At 41.9% G+C, this 15185-nt stretch overlaps 1 pseudogene; it reads right to left on the reverse strand.

The window, feature by feature from the left end:
- Nucleotides 1–15185, reverse strand: part of LOC142313035 (uncharacterized) — an 88569-nt pseudogene that overhangs the window by 25983 nt on the left and 47401 nt on the right.

Genomic DNA, 15185 nt, shown 5'->3' on the forward strand with positions numbered 1-15185 from the left:
CCGTCCGTGTGCGTTTTTAGTCCAAACATCAGCAACACTTGTTACCAATCTATCAAGTCAATTTAAGGTCATTAATTCTGGCGCCAAAGACTCATATCCTGTCTCATTTGCAAGCCAGATGGAAGCTGGGCACCTTTCCTCTCACTGATGGGGCAAACTGAGCACTCTGAACCCCACATGTATTCAGAATGGCTCCAAGGATAGATACAGAGAGGCTGATTGGGGAAGTAGAGAGGCATCCAGATTTATGGGACACACGTGTGGATGGATACCACGACAGGTTGATGGTGGAGAGAGCCTGGATGTCTGTGGCTGACCAAGTCTACCCAAGGAATGGATGGTCTCAATGCACCCCTGGAAAGAAAGCTAAATATGGTGAGTACAGATATTTTCATGGCTTCTATCATTACCTGAATGTGCTCAATCAGTAGGCAGAATGTCTATATATTGAAACAGAATATTAGGCATGTATTAATGGTCCTGACTCATTTTGAGCTACACTGGAGACACACATACAGTAAAGTGTTGATATTTTTGGTTTGATAGTAGTTTTTTCAATTGTTTAAGCTGATTACATGGAAATATGACATGTCATGCATTAATTGCACTTCACACAGACATTTCAGGTTTTAAAACCAACTGGCCTAGATGTACACATAGATACAGACCTATATAGTTTTGTTGTGTAAGCTACATCCATATACACAATGGTAGGCCAAAATATGTCTGCTATAGTTGTTTGTTAGTTTGAAAGTATGCATAGACTAAATGTTTTGTAATGGAGTGTTTTTTGTTCATATGTGAACATATGGAAATGCATGTAGTTGTGGTCATTATAATTTTTCCTTTTTATTTCTGCTTTAATCGTTTATTTAAACATAAATTAAACATGATTTTGCAATGTATCTTTGTTTTTTACAAACAGGGGTCTGTTGGGTTGCTCATGGGTTTATACTTACAAATTATGCATGACGTGATTTTGTGGAGACACACTGGTTGGTTTTGGGTTTTTTTTTAACCTTTTTTTATAATTTGCTGAATTTGTTTGTTTAAAATTTTTTCGTTAGAAGAAAGAAATAAAACATACTTTTGATGTTTTCTAACAGTGGATTTGGTGAAACGGCATTGGCAGTCAGCAAGAGACCAATTCCGCCGTGAATTCAACCCTGTTGCAACTTCTGCTGCTGCTTCGAAAAAGAAGAAATATATTCACTATGATAGACTCAGCTACCTTATGGCAATTATGGAGGTGCCAAAGTAAGTTTTAATGATGTAATTTTTTGGATGTTGTAATTATTATTGTATTATTCATTAATTTTGTCATCTACCCGAACAATACCGAGGATAATCTTGAGGACAGTGAAGAGGCGCAGTCTGCAGTGTTGTCAGCAACAGCTACATCAGCATCTGAGATGGAGCCTACCTCCTATCAACAACCCACAACCCAGAACACCATCCATCCAGAAGCAGATGAAGTGTCATCAGATTTGGGTTTGGGAACCAGTCAATCCACTACCCAAATCACAGGCCAGTCTACAAGGCTACAAAGTGGCCCATCACCAGTTATTGACGAGAGTAGTCCACAAACACATGCAGGCACACAGCCTAGAACAACAACACATAACCTTCGGTCACTAGCACAAACTTTCCGTGGTCGCAGACATAGGCGTCATGAGGCTTTACGTTCCCTGCCAGATATCATTGATACCAGAATAATACACATGATGAATTCACTAATACCAGAGAGTGATGGAGAGAGATTTTGTCGCTCCCTCTCTTGCATTGGTTGCACCTGATAGGCAGGACAGGTTGAGGGCGTCAATAATCACACTGATTTCAGCATCCCAACGTGATCCTCAGCCGATATATGTTTTTGAAGTGATAGAGCAATGGAGAGCTAATCCACGTGGCCCACACACAAACACTACACAACACACTATGGAAACCCAAACTGATGAACTGACAATTCACAACAACATACTGTAGTGCAACAAACACATATACCGTGGCCATCTTCTTCTTTGCTAAATGAAACACAAAATAGGCCTACATGTCTACCTCAACAATCAGGTACATTATTTTCACAAATGCCATCACAGCAGCCATCTTTTTACCATCAAGGGCCACAACAGACACCTCTGCAAACCTCAATGACCTATCAAAGTAATGTAAGTAATGTTCATAGACTCCCACAAATGGTACATCAATCTGCATCATACCATATGCAACATAATCAACAGCAACAGTACTTTCAAAATCAGCCTTACCCAACCAACTTCACATACACAAATCCTCAGCCTGTACCATCGCAACAATATCTACCACCTACACTAGGTCAGCAATCTGTTCCAACAACGACAGCAATGTTTGCGCTAAGCACAACAACAGTCACAGGTGGAAACACTATTCAGACACTTAATACAACATCTAGTGTTGTGCAGCCAACATATTCACTAGGTGACAATGCCATGGAGACTACACAGGAAAGCATCACTAGCCTTGAGGATTTAGTTGACACATAACTTTATTTTTGAATTTAACAATAACATTGATCAATGTTTACAATGTTCAACATGTTTTGTAAACATTCATAAATGTTAAAGAGTCCAAAATCCATATGTAAGGGTTTATATTTCTTAGCAATGGGTCGGATTTTACTTGTACGTTGCTATATCACTTCTAAAACATGATCTGCATTGTAAGATGTTGGCTTGCTCTTGACATGAGGTTATAACCTTCCAAAAAGAAACCTGTGTTCTGTAAAATTATGCACGCACATAACCAACTACATTTACATTCATACACCTTTATCTAATAAAAAAAACACAGAAAATATGCAGTATCTGCATATGGTCTGGTCCCTTACTTGTATTCCGATACAAGTAAAATATATCTTTGTACCGTGTTAGCCAGTAGAGATAAAAAAATTGTTTAAAAGAACAGAGAGTCCTCAGTGGTTGATACCTTTTAATGGCTAACTGAAAAGATGGAAATAATTGCAAGCTTTCGAGACTACTCAGGTCTCTTCATCAGGCATGGTATAACACAAAATCTGAAGAGTCACATATTTATACACAACAGGACTTAGAATAGTGCAGTAAAAAAAGAACAAAAAAAAAACAAACAAGTTATATGAAACAGAACTATCACTATGGCAGGGGGGCAAACTGTTGTGGGGCCATAAATACTGCTGCAGTTCAGTGTGAAAGTTTTATTGTCCTCTGATAAGGGTCTGGTCCGGGCTGTGATGCGCTCGGATGGTCAGAGGAGCACATCTTTTAACTGATGTAAAAAGACATGAATCCATGAGACACATTCATTCCTTCTCTGAATGTGTCAAAGGTCATCATAAGTTTGTACTCCCATAGTCTCCTATCTCTCTGGGACTTGAAGTTTCCTTTCAATACCAGCAATTTCATGTCCATGATGCTGTGGTCTGAGTTACAAAAATGTTTGGCCACAGGTAGATCCATCCTTTTTTCTCTAATTGTGTGGCGGTGAGAATTCATCCTTGTCCTGAGCTGTTGTCCTGTCTCCCCTACATACAGACCCCCAGTTGGACATTTGGTACATATAATTAAGTACACTACATTGGTTGTAGTGCAGCTGAAGGTACCTGGGATCTTGTAGTCCTGATGTGATCTGGGAATCTTTATCTTGTCCGTTGTCAATATTAATGGACAGGTCTTACATTTTTTCTGGTTGCAGGGAAATGTTCCTGTTGTTGTTGGAGAGGACAGGGAGCTTCTGACAATGATGCTTCTTAGATTTGGGGGCTGTCTAAAACACAGAAGTGGGGGGTTTGGAAAAATAGATTGTAACCGGGCATCTTTTTGCAGTAATGGTTGTAGTTTCCGTGCAGCTCCTCTAAACACCTCCAGATGTGGATTGTAGGTGACTACAAGAGGGACCCGGTTGTTCTCTTCTTTGGTTTTATAATGTAGAAGATGGTTTCTTGATATTCTGGTGGCTCTTATAATCTGGTTTTCAATTGTTCTTGGGTGGTAGCCTTGATTCAGAAAGGTTTTTCTGAGGCCCTCAAGGTGATTGTCTCTATCTGTACTGTTGGAACATATCCGATTGTACCTGATAGCCTGGCTGTATACAATAGAGTTTTTTATGTGTTTTGGATGAAAACTGTCCCATTTCAGGTATGTTGGACGGTCAATTGGCTTCTTGTACAGGGATGTCTGTATTTCATTGTTCCGTAGTTTAATGATGGTGTCCAAGAAGTTGATTTCCGTGCAGGAGTAGTTGAGTGTTAGGTTGATGGTGGGATGAAACTGATTAAATTGTTCATGGAAGGTCTTGAGCTGCTGCTCAGACTCTGTCCAGATAATTAAAATATCATCAATGTAACGGTAGTAGGCCAGAGGCCTGATAGGACAAGAGGATAAAAAGTCACTCTCAAGCTTGGCCATGAAAAGATTTGCATATTGTGGTGCCATTTTGCTTCCCATTGCAGTCCCAGTCTCCTGTAGATATATGTCATTGTCAAATGCAAAGTAATTATGGGTGAGGATGAATTTTGTAAGCTTCACCACAGAATTGGCATCAGTTCCTGTATTTTCCAGGAAAATTTTGCAAGCATTTAATCCATCCTGGTGTGGAATATTCGAGTACAAGGATTCCACATCCATGGTGGCAAGGATGGTTCCCTCTGGAAGAGGACCTATTGCTGATAGTTTTTTCAATAGGTCAGTAGTGTCCTGGATGTAGCTGGTTGTATCCCTTACCAAGGGTTTAAGGATACCCTCTACCCATCCAGAGACTTGTTCAGTGAGGGTGCCCACACATGAAATGATGGGTCTTCCTGGGTTTCCAGATTTGTGAATTTTGGGAAGCATGTAGAATGTGCCCATTCTTGGACTCACCGGTATCAGTTCATCAGTTCTTATGGATATGTCAGGCAGACAAGAGGCCAACTTGTTAAGTTCCTTGTAATAGTCCTGTGTAGGGTCAGACTCCAATTTCTTATAGTAGCGTGTGTCCATCAGTTGTCTGTGTGCTTCCTTCATGTAGTCTGATTTGTTCATCATGACTATTGCACCCCCCTTGTCTGCAGGTTTAATGATGATTTCTTTGTTGGTTTTCAAAGATTTTATGGCCCTTCTCTCCTGGGCACTGATGTTGGATGGTTGCCTCCTGTGTGTGTCTAGCAAAGTGGATTTTACCAAATGTCTGAAAGTGTCTATGTAGTTATCCAGATGAGGGTTGCGTCCTGGTGGAGGTGTCCAATCTGATCTTTTCCTGGTTGTCAAGATCCGTCTTCCTTCAGTCTGGGTGGATTCTGAAACATCTGCATCGCTAAAATATTCCCTCAGACGTAGTCTCCTGAAGTAATCTTCCATGTCGCTGCAGAGTTCAATTTTGTCTAGAGCTTTAGTAGGACAAAATGAGAGTCCTCTAGAAAGCACAGCAGCTTCCATTTTGTTTGGTTTGTAATCCGAGAGATTGATAACACAGTTAGATGCTTTTGTGTCTTGAATGGAGTGGTTGTCCAAGTTGTCAGGTTTTGGCTTTGTTCTCCACCTGTTTGTATTAAGTCCTGAATTGAGGCGCAGTCTATGTAGCTTCTTTTCCTTGTTGTGGATCAGAAGGGTTCATAGTCTGTAGTAGTATTGTTGTACTTCTTGTTCTGTGCTTTCTGGAAGTGTCTTCCTTTGTGTTTCAAATTCCCTCTGGATTTGACTCTTGATGCTGTAGAAGACATGCAAAAGGTGGTTCCTTAGTCTCTCAGAAGTCCTGTGACAAAGGTTTTGTGCATAATGGGTATTGTAGGTATGTAGAATTGGGTTTGTAATCCAGAGTCCTTTGGGGATCAGATTCTCCTTTTTGCATTTGGATAAGAAAAATATGTCGCTGTCCAGTTGTGCGCGTTTCTTCAGAAGTGTCTTTAGTTCCATAAAGATGCGGTACATTCTGGTATCCTCCATTTTGATACAAGTAAAATATATCTTTGTACCGTGTTAGCCAGTAGAGATAAAAAAATTGTTTAAAAGAACAGAAGTCCTCAGTGGTTGATACCTTTTAATGGCTAACTGAAAAGATGGAAATAATTGCAAGCTTTCGAGACTACTCAGGTCTCTTCATCAGGCATGGTATAACACAAAATCTGAAGAGTCACATATTTATACACAACAGGACTTAGAATAGTGCAGTAAAAAAAGAACAAAAAAAAAAACAAACAAGTTATATGAAACAGAACTATCACTATGGCAGGGGGGCAAACTGTTGTGGGGCCATAAATACTGCTGCAGTTCAGTGTGAAAGTTTTATTGTCCTCTGATAAGACATCCCTGTACAAGAAGCCAATTGACCGTCCAACATACCTGAAATGGGACAGTTTTCATCCAAAACACATAAAAAACTCTATTGTATACAGCCAGGCTATCAGGTACAATCGGATATGTTCCAACAGTACAGATAGAGACAATCACCTTGAGGGCCTCAGAAAAACCTTTCTGAATCAAGGCTACCACCCAAGAACAATTGAAAACCAGATTATAAGAGCCACCAGAATATCAAGAAACCATCTTCTACATTATAAAACCAAAGAAGAGAACAACCGGGTCCCTCTTGTAGTCACCTACAATCCACATCTGGAGGTGTTTAGAGGAGCTGCACGGAAACTACAACCATTACTGCAAAAAGATGCCCGGTTACAATCTATTTTTCCAAACCCCCCACTTCTGTGTTTTAGACAGCCCCCAAATCTAAGAAGCATCATTGTCAGAAGCTCCCTGTCCTCTCCAACAACAACAGGAACATTTCCCTGCAACCAGAAAAAATGTAAGACCTGTCCATTAATATTGACAACGGACAAGATAAAGATTCCCAGATCACATCAGGACTACAAGATCCCAGGTACCTTCAGCTGCACTACAACCAATGTGGTGTACTTAATTATATGTACCAAATGTCCAACTGGGGGTCTGTATGTAGGGGAGACAGGACAACAGCTCAGGACAAGGATGAATTCTCACCGCCACACAATTAGAGAAAAAAGGATGGATCTACCTGTGGCCAAACATTTTTGTTACTCAGACCACAGCATCATGGACATGAAATTGCTGGTATTGAAAGGAAACTTCAAGTCCCAGAGAGATAGGAGACTATGGGAGTACAAACTTATGATGACCTTTGACACATTCAGAGAAGGAATGAATGTGTCTCATGGATTCATGTCTTTTTACATCAGTTAAAAGATGTGCTCCTCTGACCATCCGAGCGCATCACAGCCCGGACCAGACCCTTATCAGAGGACAATAAAACTTTCACACTGAACTGCAGCAGTATTTATGGCCCCACAACAGTTTGCCCCCCTGCCATAGTGATAGTTCTGTTTCATATAACTTGTTTGTTTTTTTTTTGTTCTTTTTTTACTGCACTATTCTAAGTCCTGTTGTGTATAAATATGTGACTCTTCAGATTTTGTGTTATACCATGCCTGATGAAGAGACCTGAGTAGTCTCGAAAGCTTGCAATTATTTCCATCTTTTCAGTTAGCCATTAAAAGGTATCAACCACTGAGGACTCTCTGTTCTTTTAAACAATTTTTTTGTATTCCGATAGTGTCAAACAAATTATGTTTGCGTGACATGGCATAATACAGTATGGTGTGTTGTCTGGGATAATGTCTCAGAACAAAATATTTACATATGTTAATAATACAGGGTGTTTTACAAAAGGTAACATGCATACATAGTTAACAAAATCATAAAATTAGATTTGCTTCATTACAGCTGTGGAAAATCAAGTTTATTACTGTATAAATTTTGGAGTAAAAATCCACAAACACATAAAAATTTGTAGCCTCAAACAAAAACAAAAACCAAACGTTTTTGGTTAACAAATTATTATTATTATTTATTTTTATAACGCCATCAATTCCATGGCGCTTTACATGTGAAAGGGGTGTACATAATAGGGACAAGTACAATAATCATAAACAATACAAGACACAAACAGGTACAGGAGGATAGAGGTCCCTGCCCGCGAGGGCTCACAGTCTACAAGGGATAGGTAATACGGTAGGTTAGGGTAGAGTTGATTGTGCGGCGCTGTATCAGACTGAGGGTTACGGCAGGTTGTAGGCTTGTCGGAAGAGGTGGGTCTTCAGGTTCCTTTTGAAGCTTGTCAAGGTAAGCGAGAGTCTGATGTGTTGAGGCAGAGCATTCCAGAGTATGGGGGAGGCACGGGAGAAATCTTGGATGCGATGGTGGGAAGAGGAGATGAGAGGGGAGTAGAGAAGGAGGTCTTGTGAGGATCGAAGGTTACGTGCAGGTAAGTACCGGGAGACTAGGTCAGAGATGTAGGGAGGAGACAGGTTGTGGATGGCTTTGTATGTCATGGTTAGTGTTTTGAACTGGAGTCGTTGGGCAATGGGAAGCCAGTGGAGGGATTGGCAGAGAGGAGAGGTCAGGAAGTAGCGGGGGGACAGGTGGATGAGCCAGGCAGCATAGTTTAGAATAGATTGTAGGGGTGTGAGACTGTTAGAAGGGAGGCCACAGAGCAGGAGGTTGCAATAATCCAGGCGGGAGATAATAAGGGCATGTACTAGGGTTTTTGGGAAAGGAATGTACGGATCCGGGAAATATTTTTGAGTTGGAGGCGACAGGAGGTGAAGAGGGCTTGGATGTGTGGCTTGAAAGAGAGATCAGAGTCTAGGATTACTCCCAGGCAGCGAGCACGTGGCACTGGGGAAAGTGAGCAGCCATTTATATTGTTGGATATGTCAGGTGGGGGGGGGTTGAGTGAGGAGGAAAGACAATGAATTCAGTTTTGTCCATGTTCAGTTTTAGGGATCGAGCAGAGAAAAAGGATGAAATAGCAGACAGACATTATGGGATTCTGGTTAGTAGGGAGGTGATGTCCGGTCCAGAGAGGTAGATCTGTGTATCATCAGCGTAGAGATGATACTGAAAGCCGTGGGACTCTATAAGCTGTCCCAGGCCGAAGGTGTAAATGGAGAACAGCAGAGGTCCAAGAACTGAACCTTGGGGGACACCGACAGATAGGGGGCGAGATAAGGAAGTGGTGTGAGAGTGGGAGACGCTTAAAGTTCGGTTGGTTAAGTATGAGGAGATCCAAGATAGTGCCAAGTCTGTGATTCCCAGAGATGAGAGAATTTGTAGTAGAAGGGAGTGGTCCACTGTGTCAAAGGCAGAGGACAGGTCCAGGAGGATGAGAACAGAGTAGTGTTGCTTGGCTTTTGCGGTGAGTAGGTCGTTAGTGACTTTGGTCAGGGCAGTTTCAGTGGAATGATGGGGTCGAAAGCCAGATTATAACCGGTCAAAGAGAGAGGAGGAAGAGAGGTGAGAGGACAGTTCAAGATGGACATGCTGTTCCAGTAGTTTTGAGGCATAGGGGAGAAGTGATATGGGGCGATAGTTTGACACAGAGGAAGGGTCAAGGGAGGGCTTTTTTAGGATGGGTGTGATTGAGGCATGTTTAAAGCATGAAGGGAATACACTAGTTGTTAGTGATAGGTTGAAGAGATGGGTTAGGGTTGGGATGAAGACTGTGTTGAGATTGGGGATGAGGTGGAATGGGAGTGGATCAAGCAGGCAGGTTGTGAGTTGTGAGATGTGATCTTGAGAGTAGAGTGGAAAGATGATCTTCTGTCATGGAGGAGAAGCTGGATTTGGAGGAAGAAGGCTGAGTAGTTGTGAGGAGTGGCTGTGGTGATTGTGGGCCAAAGCTTGCTCTGATGTTGTCAATCTTCTGCTTGACGAAGGAGGCAAAGTCTTCAGCTGAGATGAGAGGAGACGGAGGTGGTGCCGGGGGACGGAGGAGAGAGTTAATAGTGTTGAATAGCTGTTTAGGGTTGTGAGAGAGAGAGGATATGAGGGATGAGAAGTAGGTTTGTTTTGCAGCAGTGAGTTCAGACTTGAAAGTGGTGAGAGCTTGTTTGTATGTAACGAAGTGCTCAGTGGAATGAGACCTCTTCCATTTGTGCTCAGCAATTCTGGAAGCCTGTCTCAATTTTTTTTGTCTGACTCATGTGCCAGGGTTGCCTGTTGATTGTGTGGGTTTTGGTGTGTGTGAGGGGGGCAGCTGATTCGAGAGCTGCAGAGATGGTGGTGTTGTATAAAGTGGCAGCAGCATCTGCATCGTGTGAAGAAGCAATGTCTGCGAGAGGGAGAAGGGACTGAGAAAGTAAGTGTAAATCAAGGTGATTGAGATTTCTGCGGGGGGTGTGAAAGTTTGTGGAGGGGGGGGTTGTGTACTTGGAGAAGAGAGGGAAGAGAATGTGAGTAGGTTGTGGTCAGATAGGGGGAGAGGTGAGTTAGAAAGGTTAGATAGGGAACAGAGGCGAGTGAAGATGAGGTCCAGCGTGTGGCCATCTTTGTGAGTAGCTGCAGAGGACCATTGGGTGAGGCCGAAGGAGGAAGTGAGTGTTAGACGTTTAGAGACAGATGAGTGAGAAGTGTCAAATGGGATGTTAAAGTCACCCATGATGATGTTGGGGATGTCGGTGGAAAGGAAATGTAGTAGCCAGGTGGTGAAATGGTCAAAAAAGGCAGTGCTGGCCCTGGGGGGCGATAAATGACAGCCAATTGGAGGTTGGAATGGGATTAGAGTCGTACGGAGTGCACCTCAAAAGAGGGCAGAGTAACCGAGGGTGGTAGTGGAATTGGTGTAAAGGAGCATTGGTCGGACAGGAGCAAACCAACTCCTCCACCATGCTTGTTACTGGGGCGGGGGGGTGAGAGAGTTGGAGACCACCATAATAGTGCAGCAGGAGAAGCAGTGTCAGAGGGGGTGAGCCAGGTTTCTGTGATGGCAAGGAAGGAAAGGTTATTAATGATGAAAAGATCATGCTTGTAGGAAAGTTTATTGCAGACAGAGCGATCGTTCCATAGAGCTCCTGTTAGTGGGACTGGGGGAGCAGGGGCTGGGTGAATATATATATAAGGTTAGAAGGGTTGCGGAAATTAGTGTTAGAGTGTGGATGCCAGTTGGATGTGACAATGGAGATGTGGTGCGGAGGACCGAGATTTGGAGAGATATCCCCAGCAGTGAGGAGAAGCAGAGAGAGTGTTAGAAGGTGGGAGCAGGAGAGGCCATGAGGTGGTCGTGTGTGTCTGGAGACACAGGATATAAAGTGGAGGAACAGATCTGAGGAGAGGGTGAGATGGGTGGGGAGCATGGAGGGAGAGATGAATAGTTCATTACCGGGTGTAGGGATTAGAGGGGAAATTAGACAGTGAAGTATTATAGGAGTGAAAGTAAAAACACATACAAACATTGTTTACAGAGTCTATGTAACCAGTTACCTTCCGGTCCCTTCCAGCCTAATTCATTTTCTGCACACGTATAGATCCACACTTAGCGATTCACACGCCAACAGTGTCTAGGCCAACAGTGTGCTACAGATATGTAGGGTTGGAAAGGCACTGAGGTGGATCACAAAAGGGAGGGGCTGGTGCTTTCCTTAATTACTTAAATCAAAGCTGAACCCATGTTGGATAGCATAGGCATAGATAACAGAGGGTCATAAAGAAAAGTGAGAATGGGGGTTCATGGAGTGGTCAGTTACAGACATACCAATTGCACAGAAAGCAGGGTACACAAAGACAGGCAATTCATGGAAAAGATGAGTAGTTGGCAGACATACCTGTGAAGAGAGCAGACACGATAATTAGATGATGGAGAGTAGAGATGATGATGATGAATGAATGAATGAATGAATGAATAAGTGCATAATCTAGATTTGTGGCCTAATTCATTTTCTGCACACTTATAGATCCACACTTAGTGATTCACACGCCGACAAATCAAAGCCATAATAAAAATTAGAATATATATCTACCTATGTATTGTAATTTTACCTTTTGCAATACATATGTGTTTGTGAATATGTAACCTACTGTTATTAGAACTTTGAAATGTAAAATTTATACGTTACTATGCAGATTTAAACTGAAATAATCTTTAAACTGATTCCTAACTTGGAGACCAGATATGGCCAAATTGGTTCTTACACTTCCATTACCTACTAATGGGGCATTAAGACCTGGCAAATCTTCAAAATCATCGTCATTGCTTTCATTCAATCTACAGTAATTATGTAAAATTACTGTAGCTTTAATGACAGCCTTGACAGTGGTTGGTTGGAGCTGGATGGTGGTTTGATAAATGTGCTATCTTGAAGCCAAAATGCCAAAGGCTCGTTCAACATAGCAACGTGCTCTGGCCAAGGTGCTATTAAATTGGGCTTTTGATCTGTCAAGTCCACGTCTTGGATATGGACGCATCAAATACATAGACAAGGCAAACCCCTGATCTGCAACCATGACAAATGGTGTATTAGGTCCATTTGTACCAGGTAGAGGCCTTGGTGCTGGCAAATTTAGATTGTCTGACATTAATCGACGTGATAAGCGTGACCCCAATATCCACAAAAATAAGACAGTAATTAGTGTCAACCAAAGCAAGAATTACTACAGAAAAAACTTGTGAAAATTAAAATATCTAGAAGCAGAGTTAGGTGGTTTCTTCACTCTAATGTGTTTGCTGTCTATGACGCCAATACAATTAGGAAAGGTTGTTTTCTCAAAAAAATCTTCTGAAATGCGCATCCAATCCTGTGATGGAGGCTGCTGCATGACATGATGCCTAAGGGTTTCCCATAGCACAGTGCAGGTATGCAGTATTATTATGCCAATTGTCGATCTTCCCAATAAAAACTCAAAATGAAGACTGCTGATGGATTGCCCAGTTGCAAGGAAACTACAAATGACAAGGAAATGATATTAGTATGTGTATTACTTATTTTGAACATGTTGTTTTTTTACCGAAATGAGAATTACAATGTCTGGATACAAACATTTCTTTAATTTTGTTGTATGCATGTAATAAACCAACACAAAGGAAATGCATTATTTTCCATATTGGAAGCTTTACTTAATTGATGTTAAATAAGTTTGACCAGATCTATATTTTCTTTGATTTTTTTCATAATATGGCCGAAAGGTATGACTGATGAAACAAACCATGTCATTACACTGATTTTATGATTTTTTTTTTTTAAATGAAAGCTCCAAAAAATAGGATTATGCATTTACATATGGGTCTATACTGAATGTTTGAAAATTACTCCACATTATACACCAAGTTTAACAAGTATGCATAGGCAATATAACACATACCGTAAAGTCACCAACAAGCGTTCCTCTGGGGAGATGCTGAGACGCATACAGGTGTCCTGATGTTACAGATGGTGACGCACAAGGCCCAGGATGGTATCAAAGGACGTTAAGCTCATACAGCAGTAGGCATGGAATTTTGTTGGAAATTTTCTCATTTCACCATAAAGAGTGTGAAAATGTCCATACGATTTCCGAAGCATAACTAGGGGGTGGATCTACATCCTTTTTTCCAAAGTTGGGTTATATTCAAGCATATGTCGCCTAACACCAAATCTCCTAGATATCAACCATAGCAAATACATTGTTGCTTCATTTGATAGAGACATTTTGGAGTCTGTATAATGAGTGAAAGAACCCAGATAAAATGAGTTTAAATAATGTTTAACCCAAAAATCCAATGATGGGAGGTAATTGACCAATTAAACACAGCAGTATCTCATGTTGATGCATTAATAACGTAATTTGCAAAGGAAAACGGATCTATAAAAACGGAAGTCACACGGACACCACACGTACGTATTTTACACCAACACGGACATCAGACATGTACACGGCAAGCATACGCCATCACACGGATGTCACACGTACCGGAGAAACGCCCTTAAAAAACGGAACACGGACCCGAAAAATGGAACGTGAGACATGTACGTTTTTTATGCGGAAGTGTGTTTCAGGCCTTAGGTTCTGTCTGTTCAGGTCCCTTCCTGTGCATACACATAAATACTTCCCTTCTATGTACTTTGATCCCACTTATCTCAGTCTTCGAACAGCAATGGGCGATGGAGGCACCAGCCCTAGCAGTGAAAGCAGGAGCTTGGTTCTCACTGACGTCAAACTCCTGGCGGTGATCAAGTGGGAACAGCTTCTGTGCACGTTTACGTCATTTTTTGGGAACCCCTCATTGACCATGATGTAAACGTATGTCAAACGTCGCAAAAGGGTTAACCAACTACCTTGAGAAGGGAATTTTACATGAAATAAGATCAACGATTGAAATAAAGTAAAGTATTAATGTTTTATGTAAAAAATATAAATATAATTTTTAATGGTTATAAAATATGAAAAATTATTTTGATATTTTCCACTTTTAAACAGTAGGTGGAGCAGCTGCTGAAAATTGCCATGAAAACCTCGTGTACTGCTAGCTTGTATGCTAGCTTGTATTATGACTGCAGTTAGTGTGACCAGGATCTGCTCATGTGTGTAACCTCACTCCTCTTCTCACTTTCTGGGCATTTGCAAAAGGATAGAGGAATATTAAGTTTATTATCACAATGAAAAGAGCTTTTGTTGGTAACTGAAAATATGATATTGAGATAGGGACAGTGTCACCGAGGATGGCTGGCAGCGTTGATTCTGTTAGTTGGCACTGAGCTGCTCTCTGGTCTTTACAGAGATCTGAGCGGAGCAGTCAGAACATTGCAGCTGCAGGGCTCAAATTGCAGTAATTACAAAGTTCAGCAGTTTCATAATAAAATTAGATACACAGCTCAGCAGACTGAATCACATACGGTAGGATTAAATATATGGACTTAACACACATGATAGTAAAAGATAATCGAGCTTTACACGCTACGATATCATTAATGAATTATCGTCGGGGTCACGGTGTTTGTGACGCACATCCGGCTTCATTAACGACATCGCAGTGTGTAACACTTAAGAGCGATCTTAAACGATCACCAAACAGGGCAAAATCGTTTGCCGCGGAGAGGTCATCCTGAAACAGAAAATCGTTTTCAGGATGTTAGCGATGTTGTTCCTCATTCCTGCGGCAGCACACATCGCTGTGTGTGACACCGCAGGAGCGAGGAACATCTCCTTACCTGCGTCCACCGGCTATGCGGAAAGAAGGAGGTGGGCGGGATGTTACGTCCCGCTCATCTCCGCCCCTCCGCTTCTATTGGCCGCCTGCCATGTGACGTCGCTGTGACGCCACACGACCCACCCCCTTAGGAAGGAGGCGGGTCGCTGGCCAGAGCGACGTCGCAGGGCAGGTAAGTGAGTGTGACGGGGGTAAGCGAGGTT

This window comes from Anomaloglossus baeobatrachus, chromosome 5 (genome assembly GCF_048569485.1).
Source record: "Anomaloglossus baeobatrachus isolate aAnoBae1 chromosome 5, aAnoBae1.hap1, whole genome shotgun sequence".
In the NCBI taxonomy this organism is placed as follows: Eukaryota; Metazoa; Chordata; class Amphibia; order Anura; family Aromobatidae; genus Anomaloglossus; species Anomaloglossus baeobatrachus.